The sequence below is a fragment of the Culex quinquefasciatus genome, chromosome 2, assembly GCF_015732765.1.
Source record: "Culex quinquefasciatus strain JHB chromosome 2, VPISU_Cqui_1.0_pri_paternal, whole genome shotgun sequence".
NCBI classification, from domain to species: domain Eukaryota; kingdom Metazoa; phylum Arthropoda; class Insecta; order Diptera; family Culicidae; genus Culex; species Culex quinquefasciatus.
The window spans coordinates 34,712,745-34,730,204 of NC_051862.1; the positions used below are offsets into that span (position 1 = coordinate 34,712,745).

At 37.2% G+C, this 17,460-nt stretch overlaps 1 protein-coding gene across 6 annotated transcripts in view; it reads right to left on the reverse strand.

Annotated features, from left to right (window-relative positions):
• Window positions 1-17,460, reverse strand: part of LOC6034196 (protein charlatan) — a 110,863-nt gene that overhangs the window by 22,344 nt on the left and 71,059 nt on the right. Inside the window, exon 1 of one of the 6 annotated variants that reach the window (XM_038252866.1) lies at window positions 476-762. The exons of the other annotated variants lie outside the window; for them this stretch is intronic. The gene's annotated coding sequence lies outside the window, so the exon portion shown is untranslated. Of the gene's footprint in view, window positions 1-475; window positions 763-17,460 lie in introns of those variants that run through there. 6 annotated transcript variants of the gene reach the window in all.

Here is a 17,460-nt window from a genome sequence, read left to right on the forward strand (position 1 = left end):
TTCAAAGTATTTCCCAACCAGAAATTCCCCCAATTTTCTACCCGTCAAAATCACCACCCACAATGACCGTAAACCTCATTATCACTTGACTCATTCATTGAATTATGGTGCTCCGCCGTCCGCAATGATGCTGGTCATTCCTCACACCGTCACACTCTTCAAACTGATCCTCAACTTTTATATTTTTTACAACAACACACTTTTCACCCGTTTCTGTTTGGCGGGCGGGTGTCGTCGTTGTTGATTCATTCATCAAGCGAAACTCTTCCTCGCGCGCGACCTCCCCCTGGTAATTCACCCAGCTCAAATCAGGGGGGAAAAACCACGCTTCGGTTTATTTGCCGATGTGTGTAAACTTGGATACGATTGTCGGCTGAGACAAAGAAAATCAATAAAATTGCAATTTTTGGAGTGCGTCGATTTACCTTAACCCTTTTTTGTTCGTTTTGTTTGTTGGGCACATTGGAAAACTTACTTTTGTGAAGATTTTCATGTTGTTTCATTTTCACTGAATTTTCATTTCGTGTCAAGTAACTTCTCCTTAAAATATCAAGTTCAATTACACTAAATCACTGCAGTTCACCGCAAAACAATCACTGAAACCTCACAATTTGTCTCAGTTTCTTCCCGAGAGCAACATTTCTAACATCACCACCCACACCCAGTTGCAAAACCCAGCGCAATGCTATAGTGTGGGTTGGTTGGGTGGGATTTTTCTCTGATCCAAGCACCAAGCACCGTGCAACAACGCGTTCCGACCTTCCCTTCGTCCCGGCAGCTGGAGTTCGATTGCCAGGCTGGGCGACCCCGGAACGGGCCACCCTCGTGGAACTTCCATGGCGAAACGAGCAAGAGAAGGGGGAGGGGGGGGGGGTCTGCCCAACCCAACCTCGGGAGGGGATCCCCCGCAAACGGCGCAATCGCTCTCTCCCTCTCTCGTTCGCTCTCTCTCTCTCTTTCCACAACACACAAATACTCGTGTGCCCAAGTAACGTGAAAACGCACATCGTTTTGCGAATCGGAACGAATTGAGGGGATATTTATTGACTCCTTTGCCTTCAACTTGGCGAGGGGAGTGGAGGGTGGAGTGGCTGACCATCAGGATTCGTGGGGTGGACGTTGGTGCGGAGCGTTGTGGAAATAAGTTATCAAGTTATCTTGTTCTTTGAAAAAAAAAAAAAGTTGCAGCGGCCTAAACACTTTTTCACTTAATTCAATAAAACTTGATAATTAAAACCAAAAATTAACTCTGGGATGATAGTTAAAATTACATTACAGTCCAGACGCGATTATCTGAAGTTCTCGATCAAATTTCAGTTCAGATAATCGTTTTTTTCGTTTTTTCTTGTTGTTGTCTTGTTTTAGCTGCGTTTAGCTCAAAAAAGGCCCCAAGCTGCCCATGATTGAAAATTTGACTTTTGTGTCAAATCAAGTATTCCGAGAAAAATGCATTTTTATCGTATTTTTTTTTTTTTTTTGACAAACCAATTTCCCATTAGAATCCGTTTGGTTTCCCGCATCAACAGTCAGCATTTTAGTAAAATGCAAGTTTTAGAAGATGCATTTGAACATCCTCTATCGAAACGAAAAACGAAGTTGACTTTATAGCTGTCGGCCACCATTGCTAGTACCAACCACTAGTGTCTTTCTTTTATCTACACGGACTTCGCCGCCCTGGGCTCTCCTAAGTGTATGAAAGTATGGCACGGAACGACGGCGCCGAATACCCATATTTACACAAAGAATTTTGGAGCGCCCGCCGCGGGATTCGAACCGGCGACCTCTGGATTGTGAGTCCAGTGCGCGGTCCGATTGATCCACACGGGCGGGACATCCTCTATCACTTAGAGGTAGTATCTTCGATTTGAAATGTTCAAATCCAACAAAATTGCGGCCAAAATGGCGGTGACGAAATATTAAGAAAATACTTTCGGTAATGTATCACGTAAGCTTAGTGATTTATCACGCTCGAAAATTGCAAATTTCACGGGGACCTCCATTTCAAACACCAAATTTCACGCAAATTTCGGGGAAACTGCTTTTTATGCTTCATTATATATTATTTAAATAAACTAAAAACAATTTCAATAATTTTGAACCTGACAAAAAAAATCTCCTAATTTTCCAAAAAGATTCCACCTGGTTTATGGGTGGGCTCTATATATAATATATATTTTGAAACAAAGTGTAGGGCATGCGTATTCTCATTTATTGAACTGTTCTTTTTAATATTCGACTAATAAAGCTAATAAGTTTTCGCTGATTTGCTTCATTTTATTGAACTTCATATCAAAGCAAAATTGTACAATCTTGTCCAGCCAAAATGGGTTGAATAATTAAATTGTTTGCGACATTTATCACATTAAAAAAAATTTAAAGGTTTTCATCACTCTATTTAAAATTTATATTTAAAAAATCAGCAAAATTAATATATTTGTAACGAAATCGAAATTTTTATTCAAAATGAAAACAAAACGGAAAAAAAGTAGTATTGTTTAACTTTCACAGGAATCATCCACCCAAATAATCAAATATCGTTAAAATAAAGCAGGACTAAGAAAAATCTGATTTAAAAAAAAATGATTTAGGCCGTTGCAAATATTTTTCAAAGTTTATGTCGCCCCCCTTCAAAATTGGTCCGAAAAATCAGGGGAAAAAAACGTATTTTTTCAAAAAATATCAAAATTTCAATGGAAATAGAAGTCTAATCAACTGAGAACAATCTTAAATGCCTTTTCTGCATTGATAATCATATTTAACATGTTTGGACTCGTTTAAACATATTTTGAACTTTTATGAAATTTTAATGTACGCACCGCAAAAACTTTTTTTCTCGCAAAAATAAAATTTTCGTCAGTTTTTATTAATTTTGGAAATCAATGATTGCAAAACAACTGGACAGGTGTATGATGCATTTTAAAACACTTTTTTCATTCAAATGTTGACACCGTGACCTGTAATTTTAATTTTTAGCTTTTGAGCAACTCTCTACGAAATCGGCCGATTTCGACCATTTTTATTTTTTGTATTTTTTGATTTGACTCAAACTTTGTGGGGGCCTTCCCTATGACCAAATAAGCTATTTTGTGTCATTGGTTCACCCATACAAGTCTCCATACAATTTTGGTTGCTGTCCATACAAAAATGGTGTGTAAATATTCAAACAGCTGTAACTTTTGAGTGAATTTTCTGATCAATTTGGTGTCTTCGGCAAAGTTGTAGGTATTGTTGAGGACAATTGAGAAAAAAATAGGTACACGGAAAAAAAATTTGCAGATTTTTTTATCAACTTTTTTTCCACTAAAACTCAATTTCCCAAAATATGTATTTTTTTGATTTTCGAGATTTTTTGATATGTTTTAGGGGACTAAAATCCGCAACTTTTGAGCTATAGAGAAACATTGTCAAAAAATCTGCCGCCAAGTTATGAATTTTTGAAAAATAGTGATTTTTGGAAAAAAAATCCAAATTTCATGCAAAAACAAATTTGAAGTTATTTTTTAATGCAAAATTGAATTTGCAATCGAAAACTACTTTAAATTTTTTTTGATAAAGTGCTTCGTTTTCAAGATATAGCCACCGAAAGTTTGTTTTTAGCAAAATATTTGCAGTTTTTCGATTTTTAAAAATAGTGACCATGAGCGACCATTTCTAAAAATATTTTTTTTTGAAAAGTTCAGAAAATTTGCTATAAAATTGTCTAAGAGACATTGAAGATTGGACCTCGGGATGCTGAGATACAGCCGCTTTAAGAAAAAGAAACACGAAAATTGAAGTTTTCTAAGTCTCAACAAAACAACTTACCATTTTCTAATGTCGATATCTCAGCAACTAATGGTCCGATTCTCAATGTTAATACATGAAACATTCGTGAAATTTTCCGATCTTTTCAAAAAAAATATTTTGAAAAAAATTAAATCAAGACTAACATTTTAAATGGGCGTAATATTCAATGTTTGGCCCTTTAAAAATGTTAGTTTTATTTTACGTCCTTTATAAGACCCTTGTCTTACAGTAGATATAAATCCATTCTAAAGCCCAAACCCAAGGGTGGCCCATTCTGCCCCCCCTTTTCACGATTTTGCGAAACGCGTGAAATACTTGAAATTTGATACGAAACCATCCATTAATCACGTGAAAACTTTTTTATTTAATTCTTAAACTTACAAACAATTTTAGAAGCTTTTTGTTAATTTGGGTTTATCAAACAGCAGTCAGCCAACAATCTCTGATAAGCTAAGGGATAGCCTTACAGTTCAATCCCTGCGAGGAGATTTAACTCCAACCCAAGAGAGTCGCAAAAGGTGAGAGGAAAAGCAGACAACAGTGAGTGTGTGAGCAGCGGGGTGGCAGTGGTCGGCGTCGTCTGGGTGGCAACATTCCTCCTTCTCAAATACACACATAAATATAAAGTAGGAGCAGAAGCATCTGGTACGATTTTAGAATTCCATTTAATTTATAATTTTTACAATGAGAAAATAGTATATAAAAAAGTAGTTAGGTTGTCACAAATCCAATAAATTTACTGCATCAATTCTAACTCTAACTCCAATGCTGACGTCCTTCCCTCGTGCCAGCCCACTCGTTGCTGCCAAAGGCATCCAATAAATCTGTGCCATTATCTTTCCCCCCCTTCGGAGGAGGGTGTTCGACAAATACACAGCTTAATCAAATCAGCCCCACATAAAGCATGTTCCTGTCGTCTGGCTTATTCAAATCCATCACGGCAGCTCCACCTTCCTCCCTTTACGAACCAAATCACCCTCTACATGTTACTGATGCAGGGTTTGGTGTGTTCAGAAGTCAAGCTGTTGCAGAATTTTAGTAGCGTTTTTCCAAGAATTTGCAACAGCGGGGAATCTAACTAAACTACTTTTAGGATGTTGACAGCCAATAAATGGAACATATCGATATTTGATGATTCTGACTGACTGATTGACTGCAAAATTACTCTTATTCGTTTTACCGTTGCAGTAATGATATATTCCAATCAAATATAAGTTCGGACGCGCAAGGATGATTGCGCCTGCTTGTCCCCCCTCTAAAAGAAAAGCGATACTTTGTCGAAGTCACCATCACCATCCAGCTGCGAGCAACAATCGGTGGTCGTCCCGCGACTGTTCCTCATCAATGAGAGAGTATGAACGCGAGTGTATGATAATGTGAGTGAGACAGTCGTGAGGGTAAGGATCACCGTCTGGATACGGGGTAAACTCAAAGAGCTACAACACGTGTGACGTGTTCTTTCTTGGACTGGAGGATTTTACCAAACTATGTCTATGAATTTTCCTTATCCTTTTGTAGTAATCCATGTTTTATAAATATACCTGAAAATAAACAGAGAAAGGATACATAAATAAAAATTGAAAACATGTTTTTTTGCTTATAATATATTCAAAAAAATATAATTAGTCACGTAATGGGAGCAAGGGCGTCTATGCAAGGCATTTTGCTTCCTAAATTTCTAAAGGTCCGCCAAAAAGCATTCTCATAATCGCTTCCCCAAACCCCCCCCCCCCCCCACGCGTGCGGTCAGCAGAAACTTAAAACAAGTTTCTCAGAACACGCACGGCTGAGCTGACTGTCCGGCAAAACCAGTGTCGACCCTGGCCAGTGTCATGGTAACGCATGGTCGTCGTCGTCTGCGAGCTTTTTAGCCTTTTTTGCGTCCATGAGGCGTCGCGTCGACCCCCCTGGGTGGGGCCAAGGGAGGAGAGAGGTGGAATTGGGGTGGCAAGAGCATATGTGAGTTATTGCCCCGATCGTCGTCGTCCAAGTCTGCTCGCGGGAGGCAGGCTGAACATATTATATTATTTGTGGGTAAAATATTCAAAGTCACACTAGTGCTGGGTGAGGGGGGAGAAAAATAAAAGAAATAAAAAAAAAAACCGGGCAACTCAACCACAACGACGTCGAGAGCGCGGTGGGTGTTTTACGTCCCCGCGATTTTACCCTTTCGGGGGAGATGTTTGAAGATTTGTTAATTAACTATACAATTTTTGAGTTAGTAATTTTCTGCTAAAGTAACGGGATTCATAAATAAAAGTGGTTTGCACAAAAGTTCAAAAGTAAAAAAAATAACGTTAAATTTTCAAATCATGGTCTTCAAAGGGTTAATTGACGGCAGCGTGCGTTTCGGCATATATTTGTGCATTTTTTTTCGACTTCCACAACGATTTCAGATGATTCGCGCGTTGTGGGGAGGGAGTTGTGGAGTTTATAATTAATGGCCCACACCCTTTGCCACAACCGTCCAAGAGGTGGGATCTGGGGTGAAGGAGCTGCTGGGAGGTCATCCGGGTGGGTGGTGGAGTTGGTTGGGCTAGCTACTGGCACGACACTCGCATCGTACCATTTAACTCCAGCATCACAACCCACGACTGGGGGGCTGTGCGAGTGGTGTGATGCTGAAAACACTTTGCTCGATGTTGTTGGCTTGATGATGGTTGCTGTTTACTCAATGTCAACATCACGTGTGACATGTGACTTTGGCTCCGATGAGCTGTTTGACTGTTTGGTTGAAGCACTAACATAAGAGATTTTTTTTATTTACAACCAAATAAAAAAAAGGTTATTAATTTCTTAACATTTTTCCAATTTTTCTGTAAGTTACCGATTTTCATAAAAAAATCATTGATTCAAAACAATTTGAACTTGAACTATAAAAATTTTAAAGGATACTTCCCGAAAGCATAATCATTTTATTGAAATCTTTTTTGTTTGAAAATTGAGAAAATTTAACTATGTACTTATGATTTCAACATATTTTTTTCGAGTCTTGCATACAACATGTTAAATCTCGTTTACTTTTGTTTATGATTATGTGTGTTTAAATACTTTAGCAATTTAACCTGAATTCCGCCAATTGATTTTATTGGTATTTTATTTTTATTTTGCTCAAACTTTTTGGGTCCCGTCCGTATGACCAAAGAAGCCATTTCGTGTCATTGGTTTACCCATACAAGTCTCTATTCAATACTGCGCCCGTTTGAAATGTAAGTCCTGATTGCAACATTTGCAAAATATTTTTTTTGAATAGATCAGAAAATTTCATATGAATATGAAATAATAGTTTATGCAACAAGTTGCGAAAACAAGATTTTTTCAGCACGAGTCGTTTATTTATCCAACGAGTTTTACGGAGTTCGATATATACGACGAGTGTTGAAAAAATCAAGTTTTGCAACGAGTTGCCTACAACATTTTTTGCAATTCCGAAAAACGCTTTTTGAATGGAATTTTATGCCAAACATTCATGTGTTGAGTAAATTTACCGTTCAAAACAAAAAAAAATATTGAAAAATGTTACTTTTCAATACAAGTGTTGATAAGTTCAACTATTCAGCACCCATTTCAGTGCTGAAAAGTAGGACTTTTCAGCACTGGTATTAAAAGATATTGGTTTTGAAATCTGTCATTTTTGGCCTACTTTCGTTTCGTTTCTCCAGAAGAAAAGGAAAAGTTGAATGTTTCACAGAGGAATTAAAAAAAATCTGTTTGTTTTTCTTCTATCCACTCTCAGCAACCGTAAATCTAATTTTCAATGATTCATGGACGATTTTTTTTGGAAAATTAAAAAAAAACATTTTCAGAAAAAATTTCACTCATGGGCACTATTTTAAATAATAATAAAAAACTGCAAATTTTCAGTTAAGCCAAAGTAAAACATATTTTTTATGGCTCTGCGAATTTTTGTCCACTAAAACATACTTTAAAATTTTAGAATTAAAAAATACGGATCTTGGCATCTTATTTTTTGTGTTTTGTGTATCTCAAAAAGAAAATCAAAATGGTACATATAAATTTTCAAAGAAAAAACTTGTACAATCGATTTATACTTTTAAAATAACATTGTATAATGTTTATTTCAGCATTTTAATCAAAGGGGGTCGTAGGCATTTTAAAAACTTAATTTTTGCGATCATTTATTAAGAATAAACGTGAAACTCTGGGAATATAAATTTCTCCATAAAATTATATCATCGATACTCAGCAAATGTTTTATATCTCTGACAAAAACTCGTGAGAAAAACTATAAATAAAATGTGATTAGCACAGAAAAAATATGGTTATATTCATCAGAGAATGGTGACAGATTTTGTTTCAAAAAATGTGTAATATTACATCAGGAATTGATGAATATTCATTGAATTGAATTTTCATCAGGTTCAAATTTTTACACATTTTGCCTTTCTTACTAAAGAAAGGTATAGGCTTTACTTTAAGCCAGGACGTCATTTCCAGCTTCGTAAATATGTCGATTCATCATGAATTTTAAACCGAAAAATCGCTAAAAAATCACACTGCATCGATTTTCGAGGCTCTATCGATTCACCTTGATTGAACTCGTCTATCTCGAACCCTCGAATTTTGAGAAAATAAATTCCGTGGAGGTCGAGTGATGTTCGTATGTGGTAAAATTTTGCAAAATTTTGTGTCGCGCAGTTCTCAGTTCCCATAAATCCGATTTCGATTCTCCTAAATGCAGATGACAGCTAGTGTGCTGAACCTGGGCGAGTTGCCGCGCAAATTTCGAATTATCCATCTGTTTTCGGATGCGGCTAGACTTTTCCAGAAAATACACAGTTTCCAAATGAAAATATGGTCCAATTTTTTCATTTTCATATCTTTTATTTATCTCAAAAATTGCATTTTTCGAGCTCTACAACCTCCCAAATTTTCATCCAGATTCATAATATGGTTCTGGAGTTAGAGCCGTTTGATTGACCTACCATAAGAAACAAAATCCCTAAAAAAAGGTAAAAGCCCACCTGGTGACCTTCGCCAACATTTTTCATTTCTGATTTTATTCGAAATTTCTTGCTACATTCATAGTACAGACCATGACTGAGCATCTGAAACATATTCGACATCGATCGGCAATCCCGATCAATTTTTAGAACGATTTACTTTTTGCCTTTCTTACTAAAGAATGGTATAGGTTTTACTTTAAGCCAGGACGTCATTTCCAGCTTCGTAAATATGTCGATTCAGCATGAATTTTAAACCGAAAAATCGCTAAAAAATCTCATCGATTTTCGACGCTTCGTCGCCAAGTCGACAAGTTGTCAAGTTGAGCTTCGAATACTGGCGCTAGAATGCTGGCGCACATATGTGTTGGTTCGACTTGTACTCGTTTGTAGTAGCTTGTCTACCGATGTTTCCTTCAACATGTAAGATATCGTAGCTTTTCGGTTTCTTTTGCTCTGTCCGTTTTTGCATAACTGTCCAATGTTAATGCAAATACTTTTTTGACATAGGACATTCATCCGGGTACAATCAATTTGTTTCCCGTGTGCTCCTAAAATCGCCTTTAAGTAGGCTTCATTTGTCGTGTCGTTTTATTTAACAGAGTTCATTGGATTCCAATAGGAGCTTTCGAAGCTTCAAAGTTTTCAATGCTCGCGACGCCAATGGCTAAGGTATTGCGATTGAGTGTGTAGTGGTGCGGTTGTAAAAATATCTATCTCTGACTCTCTCACTTTCGTAGACGCTGAATGGCAAGCTTCCCACTGTGCGGTTAATGGCCTATCTACAATCACTTAACTTAGAAAATTTCACTTAGCTTAGGAGTTTGAATCAATGGAAATGAATCTGATCTTCTACAATGAAAAGGAATAAAATTAGAAACTTGACGTATGGTTTGGAAAATTTCAAAATCTACGGTAAGTTGACGTTTCCATATCAAAGGTAAACAAACAACTGCATAGCAACGTATATCAGCCCAGCAAATTTTCTAAGTTGATTGTTGGTGACGGCCGTAAGTTGTGTACATTTTCTAAGTTTTACTTTACTTAACTATTCTAAGTGATTGTAGATAGGTCATAACTCGGTTTTGCTTTGCGCCTGCTTTGTTTGGTTTTTGGGCTCGTAAACCAAAACCGCGGTGCGTGTCGTCACTTGCGCATTGGAAGCTAAGAATTTGTACGATTAAAAATATTCGATAGGTGAAAATTGCGTTTTCAATTTCTTTTAGAAAACACATCATTAATAATACCTTGCTTTCATCATAAGATTTTTTGTATCAAGTCGATGTTGTGAATTGAGAGAAGTTATATTCTTTAGTAAGAAAGGCTCTATCTCACCCCTGGTGGGATTAAATCGGGTTTTTTCGGTAAAATTACTCAAAAAAGAGGTAATATTCAACCATCCATAACTTGGAGTTCCAAAATTCAAAAAATAAACTTTTATTTTCTGTGAACCTCAAAACTAATACTGGCGTAATCTTCGGGAAATTCTGGCAACGATCGAATGCAAGTAAAAATATTTGTTCATTGTATACAGTGTATGACTTGAAAAATAGATTAATTTTTGTCATTCTTTAAGAACTTAGAATAGTCGAAATTTTTGTATCCGCAAGCAACAAGGAAATTGAAAATTCTGTACTACGGTATTCTGAAGCTTTACGTAAAGTTTAATCCACACCTTTATGGAACATTAAATATCAGTATCTATTTAAAGGAAATCTCTAAAGCATTTCAAACGATTTTTTAATAATCTTAACCGATGACGTTTCAGATTCTCGAAAAGATCAGCAATTATCCTTGCGACAGAAAAAGTGACTGATTTTCACTCCGATGACGTTCCCATCCCCGTTCCAGCCCAGCCCAGCGCCAGTGCCGAGAGGAGGATTTTTATTAATAGCAATCAAGCCATTGCCGGTGACGAACCCAACCCAACCCGGAGAAAAGCCGAAAGCATATGCCGCGACGGACACAAAATTTATCTCTTTTCTCTCTCCACCCGGATGTCCCCTCTCCTCTGCCTTCCCCCACCACCTCGAACCCTCACCCCCGACACCTGCATCCACTGCGTAGCAGCAACACATTTTCTTTTTCTTTTGCTTCTTCCTTGCTGTGCTTTGTGAGTGTGTTATGCTCTTTTTATGTTTCGCCACGCCACCCTCCCAAAACGTCAACAACCACACCACCATCTCAAGTGCTGCAAAACGAATACCTTTACCCTCCTGTTGCAAAGTTTCACTTCACTGGTGTGCGTAGGACGATCTGTCCCACAGGATGAAGTATTGCCGGTGCGTGTGTGTGTGCTCTCCCTTTGACACCAGGCAATAAAATCCCGGAGCTCCTCTTTCGATGAACCACCCACACATATTGATCCTGCCAGTTTCTTATTAGCAGTGTGTTGGTGTGACTGACGTAGGTAAACATCTCCGAAGATGATTGTTGCTGTGTGTGTGTGGGTAGAGGAATTCCAACCGGGAGGATTTATAATTTGTTTTTCCTGGAAAAAAGGAGGCGACGTGGGTTTGATACTGCTGGCAAAGGACGAAACTCCCGTCAATGAATGGATGCGAGTGGATGTTGCTTGGCGTGGAAATGCTTATTTTTAGAATCATTCAGAAACGTTGTGTTTGTTTGGGGATCGAAGTCTTGGAAACTTGGGTTGGGAAACGGTTTGTTGATTTGTGAGCAAATTGTTTAGTTTGTGGGATATTAAGAAACTTGAAATCACGACTTACATTTTAATGATTAAAACCTTTTTGTTTATTGTATGTCGTGATTTGAAAAATCACGTATTCGATTACCACAATCACTCACCCCATAGGAACAGCGACACAAAAAAATTAACCTGAATAATCACGACATCGCGTCTCCACTACCAGCGCAACACTCAAAAAAAAAAAAAAAAAACACAACATGTTTGAAAGAGGATTTTTCTCGGCAGCATCCAAACAGTAGGGGAACGGCATCTAATTCCAGCGTGCCTCTAATGTTGGCAGGTCAGAACTTTGACATTCAATTAAAGCTAATTAAAAGCGTTTTCAACTGAAATCGAGTGATAAATAGCTCAATGAGAAGCGAGCAAGCAAGTTTCTATCAAAAGTTTTGCAAAATTAGTTGTTTAAATAGTGAAAATCAGCAAATTGGATGGAATTAGGAGCGAGTGATTAACCTGCCAAACATACGAGAATTTCCCCTAAGTCATAAGTGACAGTTCAGTTTGACAGATATGCAGTTACTGATTTTTTAGCAATGTTTTTGTCCATTACCGAATTTCAGCAGAAGTGATGATTACTGAATCGCATTCAGTTAATTATTTTACTGAAATGGCAATCCAAAATTTGCTCTGTTATTTAACCAACAAATGGACTTTAAGATTCAGAATTCAATTCGACATCATTTTTGTTTTTTTTTTTATGTGTGCATTTCAAATCCTTTAACATCAAGAATAAGAGAGTATTCAAAATATCTAAGTAGAGACTAAAAAAATTTGTTCGCGCAAAAAAAAACTTTACATAGGATTTCCACAAAAAGTTAAAATATTTTTCTTTCGTCCGTCATACACATACTCTTTAGCTCAAAAATATGCACTTATGAGCAAAAAAAAATTTTTTTTTTGAAAAAAAAAAACAACATTTAATTTATTATTTAAACTTTTGTTTCTAAACATTCCTAATCGTAACCTACATTTTTGCCCATGACACCAACTCGGATGGAGTAAGTTTCATACAAATTTAAAAAATACAGCAAGCCAAAAGCAAGCTGAATATTTCCGAATCAGTTTTATTAAGATGCCAAAATTTTCAATCGAAAAGTACAACTTTTCAGGACAAAGAACTGTAAAGTATAGGAAGCCTTAAAAATTCTGCAATTTCAGTTTTGATATTTGTTGATCAAACAACCGCTTGCTGAAATACTGTCTCTCTTCAGAGGGAAACAAATATTTATGTGGAATTCTTAATCAGATTTTCAAAAATTTTAATATCTCATCAATGAACAATCTTGATCCGATCCGATTTTCACGGAAATCGTGAAAAAGGTGTTTATGTAAATAGTGTAAGCGTTATATTTCAAAATATCCAATTAGTATAGAAAGTTATATTTAAATGTGGTAACGAAAATTATTAGAATATTCTTGGACAGTACTTTTCAACCTTGATCTTAAAATTCTAAAAATATATTTAAAAATCCGGGACCGTGGTGTAGGGGCAAGCGTGGTTGCCTCTCACCCAGTCGGCTTGAGTTCGATCCCAGATGGCATTTTTCGAGACGAGATTTGTCTGACCACGCCTTCCGTCGGACGGGGAAGTAAATGCTGGCCCCGGTCTAACCTAATGGGTTAGGTCGTCTAACCCCTCGGTGGAGTCGCTGGTAGGCAGTTGGACTAACAATCCAAAGGTCGTCAGTTCGAATCCCGGGGTGGATGGAAGCTAAGGTGTTAAAAAGAGGTTTGCAATTGCCTTAACAATCAAGCCTTCGGACACTTAGTTTCGAGTAGGAATCTCGCAATCGAGAACGCCAATGCTGTAGAGCGAAGAATTTGATTTTTGATATTTAAAAAATTGAATTAAAAAAAACATTCGAAAGTAGAACTCAATTTTATTAAATTACAGGTTTTGTGCGACATAAACTATGAAAAATATTTGCAACGGCCTTAATCTTATTTTTTAAAAATGGGAAAAGCAGTAAAAAATCGAAAAAAGACTTGAAAAATATGAAAACGCCTATAAGCTATTTGAGATAGATAATAATGAGAGGCCTAAAATCACAAAAAAAAACAGTGTAAATATAAATAACTGACCAAAATGATAAAAGTAAAACAAGACAAATTTTTAAAACTAAATTGCTCAAAATGGACTCCTGAACACGGAAAAATAATAATTTGGGTAATAGAGAATTAAAAAAAATCAGACAGAGTAAAAATAAAAACAATTTCGTAATGTTAAAAACATTACATTTTTTAAGTTTCTACATCAAAACGTGTTCCAAAAGAATGTGGTGGTAGAGCACCCCTTCACCCTCCTCTTTTTCAAAACCACCCATCCCACTCCACAAAAAAACAACCCACGTTCTTCTAAGCCATTCCATCGCGTCGCGATCGCGCAGCCGGCTTCTTTTTCGAGGAAAATGTAATCAACAGAAAAGGTTCGCCCAAAAAAAAAAACGAAGCAAAAGAACTCACCCCTCGCGATCGCGTGTAGAAAAGCTGACGACGACACCGCTTTGGGTTGGAAACTCGTTTTCTCCACGTCACTCTTCTCCTGTAGCATAATCTTCGCTGCTCATTTATTTTGTATTTTTTTTTGTTGCTCTCTTGTTCGTTTCCCTCCCCCCACCACCCTCTTCTAGAGATCGCGACGCCGAGGGTCGCGGCTTCGTCCCTCGATTTCTCTCCTCCCTTGTTCGCTGCTCACCCTCGCCGAGGATCCCGATTTCCGAACTCCTACATCTTCGCGCGATCGCACCGCAAAAAGAGCACTTCCGCGCGAGGTTCTTCGCGATGTGTTTGTTGGTGTTGGTGTACGGTTGGAGTTCGTCTTGGGTCGTCGTCGTCAACGCGCGATAAAGGTTTCAGCTGCTGCTGTTTTTGCTGCTTTTCGTTTCGTTCTTGTTTTGCCGAGTCGTTCGCCTCCTCCCGATGAGGGTGTTGATGTGGTGGGTCCTTGGCGAGCCATCCACCCCTCGTGGCACCTCACCTCACTGACGAATATTGTGGAGACGAAAATGGTTTTTTTTTTCGATTCAGAAGAAGAAGATTTAGTTATGTTCTTCAAAATGTTTAGAGGTTTTTAAAAACTTAAATTCACTTTGATAAATCCTGTGCAATAAATTGTACAAAAAAGCTACATATTATGATTCAAATCACTATTTTTATGTCTTTTTTTGAACATTTGATCCATTGTTCAAAATATCTTAGGGTTATCAATGATTTGCAGAAAAAGAATCGACAAATCGAAAAGTGGGTTATTTCGCACAAAACTGGTTCACGAATAAAGCCCAAAAATGGAAAACATATAAACAAAATTTTTCCATCGGTATTCCTTCTTCTTCCAAAATGCACAAGTGTGCCTTTCCCATTTTCTTCGCCGTCGATCTTGCCCTCCCTCTTTCCTTGAACGACTCCTCGTTTGGGTGGAACTTGTTGCTGGAAAAAAGGGGTCGTCATGTGCACCACTGTTGTTCACCGAGTTGGACTCCCTCCGTGGCAGCTGCAGCTGCACCACGAAAAACGATCAAGACAAGTAACTTTGGAACACAACAACAACAACAAAAAAACCCTTATTGCCACAGGCAATACGAAGAAAAAGTCCAATAAGAGAAGAAAACGACGACTGAAGAAGCGCTCGCAAGAAGGGGGACTTTACACCCAGCCAACCCACACACAACCCATCGGCATTATTACCACCAACAGACAGGTAGAAGAAGAAATCCAACGAAAAAAGGTGGATGTTGATGACGAACGAACGTTTCTCCTCGTTGTTACCTGCGACACCAGCAGCGTCTCTGGGCGTCTCTGGGTCAGGTGATCTTCGAGCTGGGTTGGGCGGCGAACTCCGAAGGGTTTTTTTTTGCCACAAATACCATGACGGTGACTCTCGAGGGAAATAAGATGATCGTGTAGCGCTTTTCCTGCTAGTGTTTGTGAGCGGGACCCACTTTGAGGTTAAGTTTTCCTTTTGTTACACATAGAACATGGAACGCAATTTCGAGCAAGGACACAAACTGCGCAACCCATGTTTATTGCAGGACTCCTACGCCGTGAACATCGGAGCAGAGCTAGGTATGACGCACACAGGAAATTCCATTCCATTGCTTGTCCCTTCGTATAGCGACCAATTTTCCTGGAGAGTGATTCCAGCAATGGACATGGAAAACCCATTCTAACGCAGCATTAATTTGGAGTAGCATCCAATACAAACTTTATTTAAAGTCGACCCCTTTCCTTTTCCCTCTTCAAAGTTTTTTTTTAAATCAAAAGGAAATAAATGCAAAAAAAAAATGAAAAAAATGTGCAATAGGTTTGAAATTGCTTTGAATACGTATAAACATTTTTTTTAAATCAAATTGTTAACTTTAAAGCCCATGAATTGTTTGAATTTCAGAACCACAGGTCGCAAGAGACAAAAACTCTGTTTAAAAAATACAACTTCCAATAATTCGTTGATACTTTTGAAAGAAGCATAACTGTGGGACAAAAAATACGTCTCGTTACCTTAAATAATATTAACAGTTTGAACATTTTCAAAAAAAAAAACGAATAGCAACATTTTCTCAAAATATGGGCCACTTAAAACTAAAACGCTGCCAAAAACTCAAAAATATAGTCAAAATCATTCAACCATTAGTGTTTTTAGGTCGGTCCATGCAAGTTTTATTAGATACTTGCCCTTCAATATTTTCCCAAAAAATCAGTCGGAAAATACTAATCAATACTGAAAATATACATTTTCAAGGGAAAAACTAGACTGTTCATTATATAATATAACTTTTTTTTGCATTTAGAGTTAAATGAGGGCACAGCAAGGCTTTTTCAAATTGAGATGGATATGAGATGTGCAACTTTAGGATGAAAAATATTTCAATGAATTTATTTAGATGTTGCAAACTGTTGAGAGTAGACTGCTATGTAATATACAAATTATTTGTGATACTTTTTGTGCAATTTTATGCTACTACACAGAAAAAAATATGTGAATTTACTCGAAACGGAAAAAATGAATCACATGTAAACTCAGTTGATGTAAACTTGAGATTCGACGTAAACGGTTGAATCAAACGTAACATCATGTTTTTACATATAATTTGTCGCAAATTTACATCAAATTGCATTTAAATTTAAATGTTTAATGACGTGCAAAAGTGTTACATCATAAATGATGTAACATTCGGAAATATTTTTTTGTGTGTATGCTACTGTCACATATTTACAAAATTATACATTTTTTTTGTATGGACAATTGTCTACATGCGTGAATTGCCCCTTAGGGTGTACGAAAAGGCAGCGCCTTATCGAAACTACGAGTTAGAAAAAGCAAGTAATTCATTTTCTCATATTTTCAAAGATTTATTTAAGGGACCATCCATAAACCACGTGGACACTTTTTTGAAATCTCAGCCCCCCCTCCATCGTGGACAATTTCCTTACAAAACAAATCTGTTTTGTATGGAGCGTGGACAAACGCTGAAACCCCCCAAGTTACAGTGCAAGGATCAATAAACAAATATTTTGTGAACTTGGAACTGGATGTAACTTTCCTGTTTTCAAATATTTTTTCATGTTAAATTGAAGTTTTCCCTAGATTATGTCCTTTGGAAAAGTTTAAAAAATGCAATGAGCTATTTGCAAAAAAGTTCAAAAAAAAAAATAATTTATTTGGGGGCAAGACGGCCACCTCCTCCGGGGGTAAGACGGTCAAATTTTATTTGATATAGGATATATTTTTGACGGTTTTTTACTGTCAAGACATATTTGTAGATAAGGAAAAGCATTTTTAATAAAACTATCCATTTTTAATCAAAATGCTTATAACATTCTTTACTGTGATCAGCGATGGAATAATCATCATCAAAAGAAAATCATTAGACGTTCATCAAGAGAAAAAATCCGAAGGGAGCATGGCTCTTCTCTCTCGCTCACGAAAGATCGGTAAAGGGAATCTAAAAAAAATCATCATCTTGATTATTCGGCGGAACATCTTTTTCACTCCTACACTTGCAA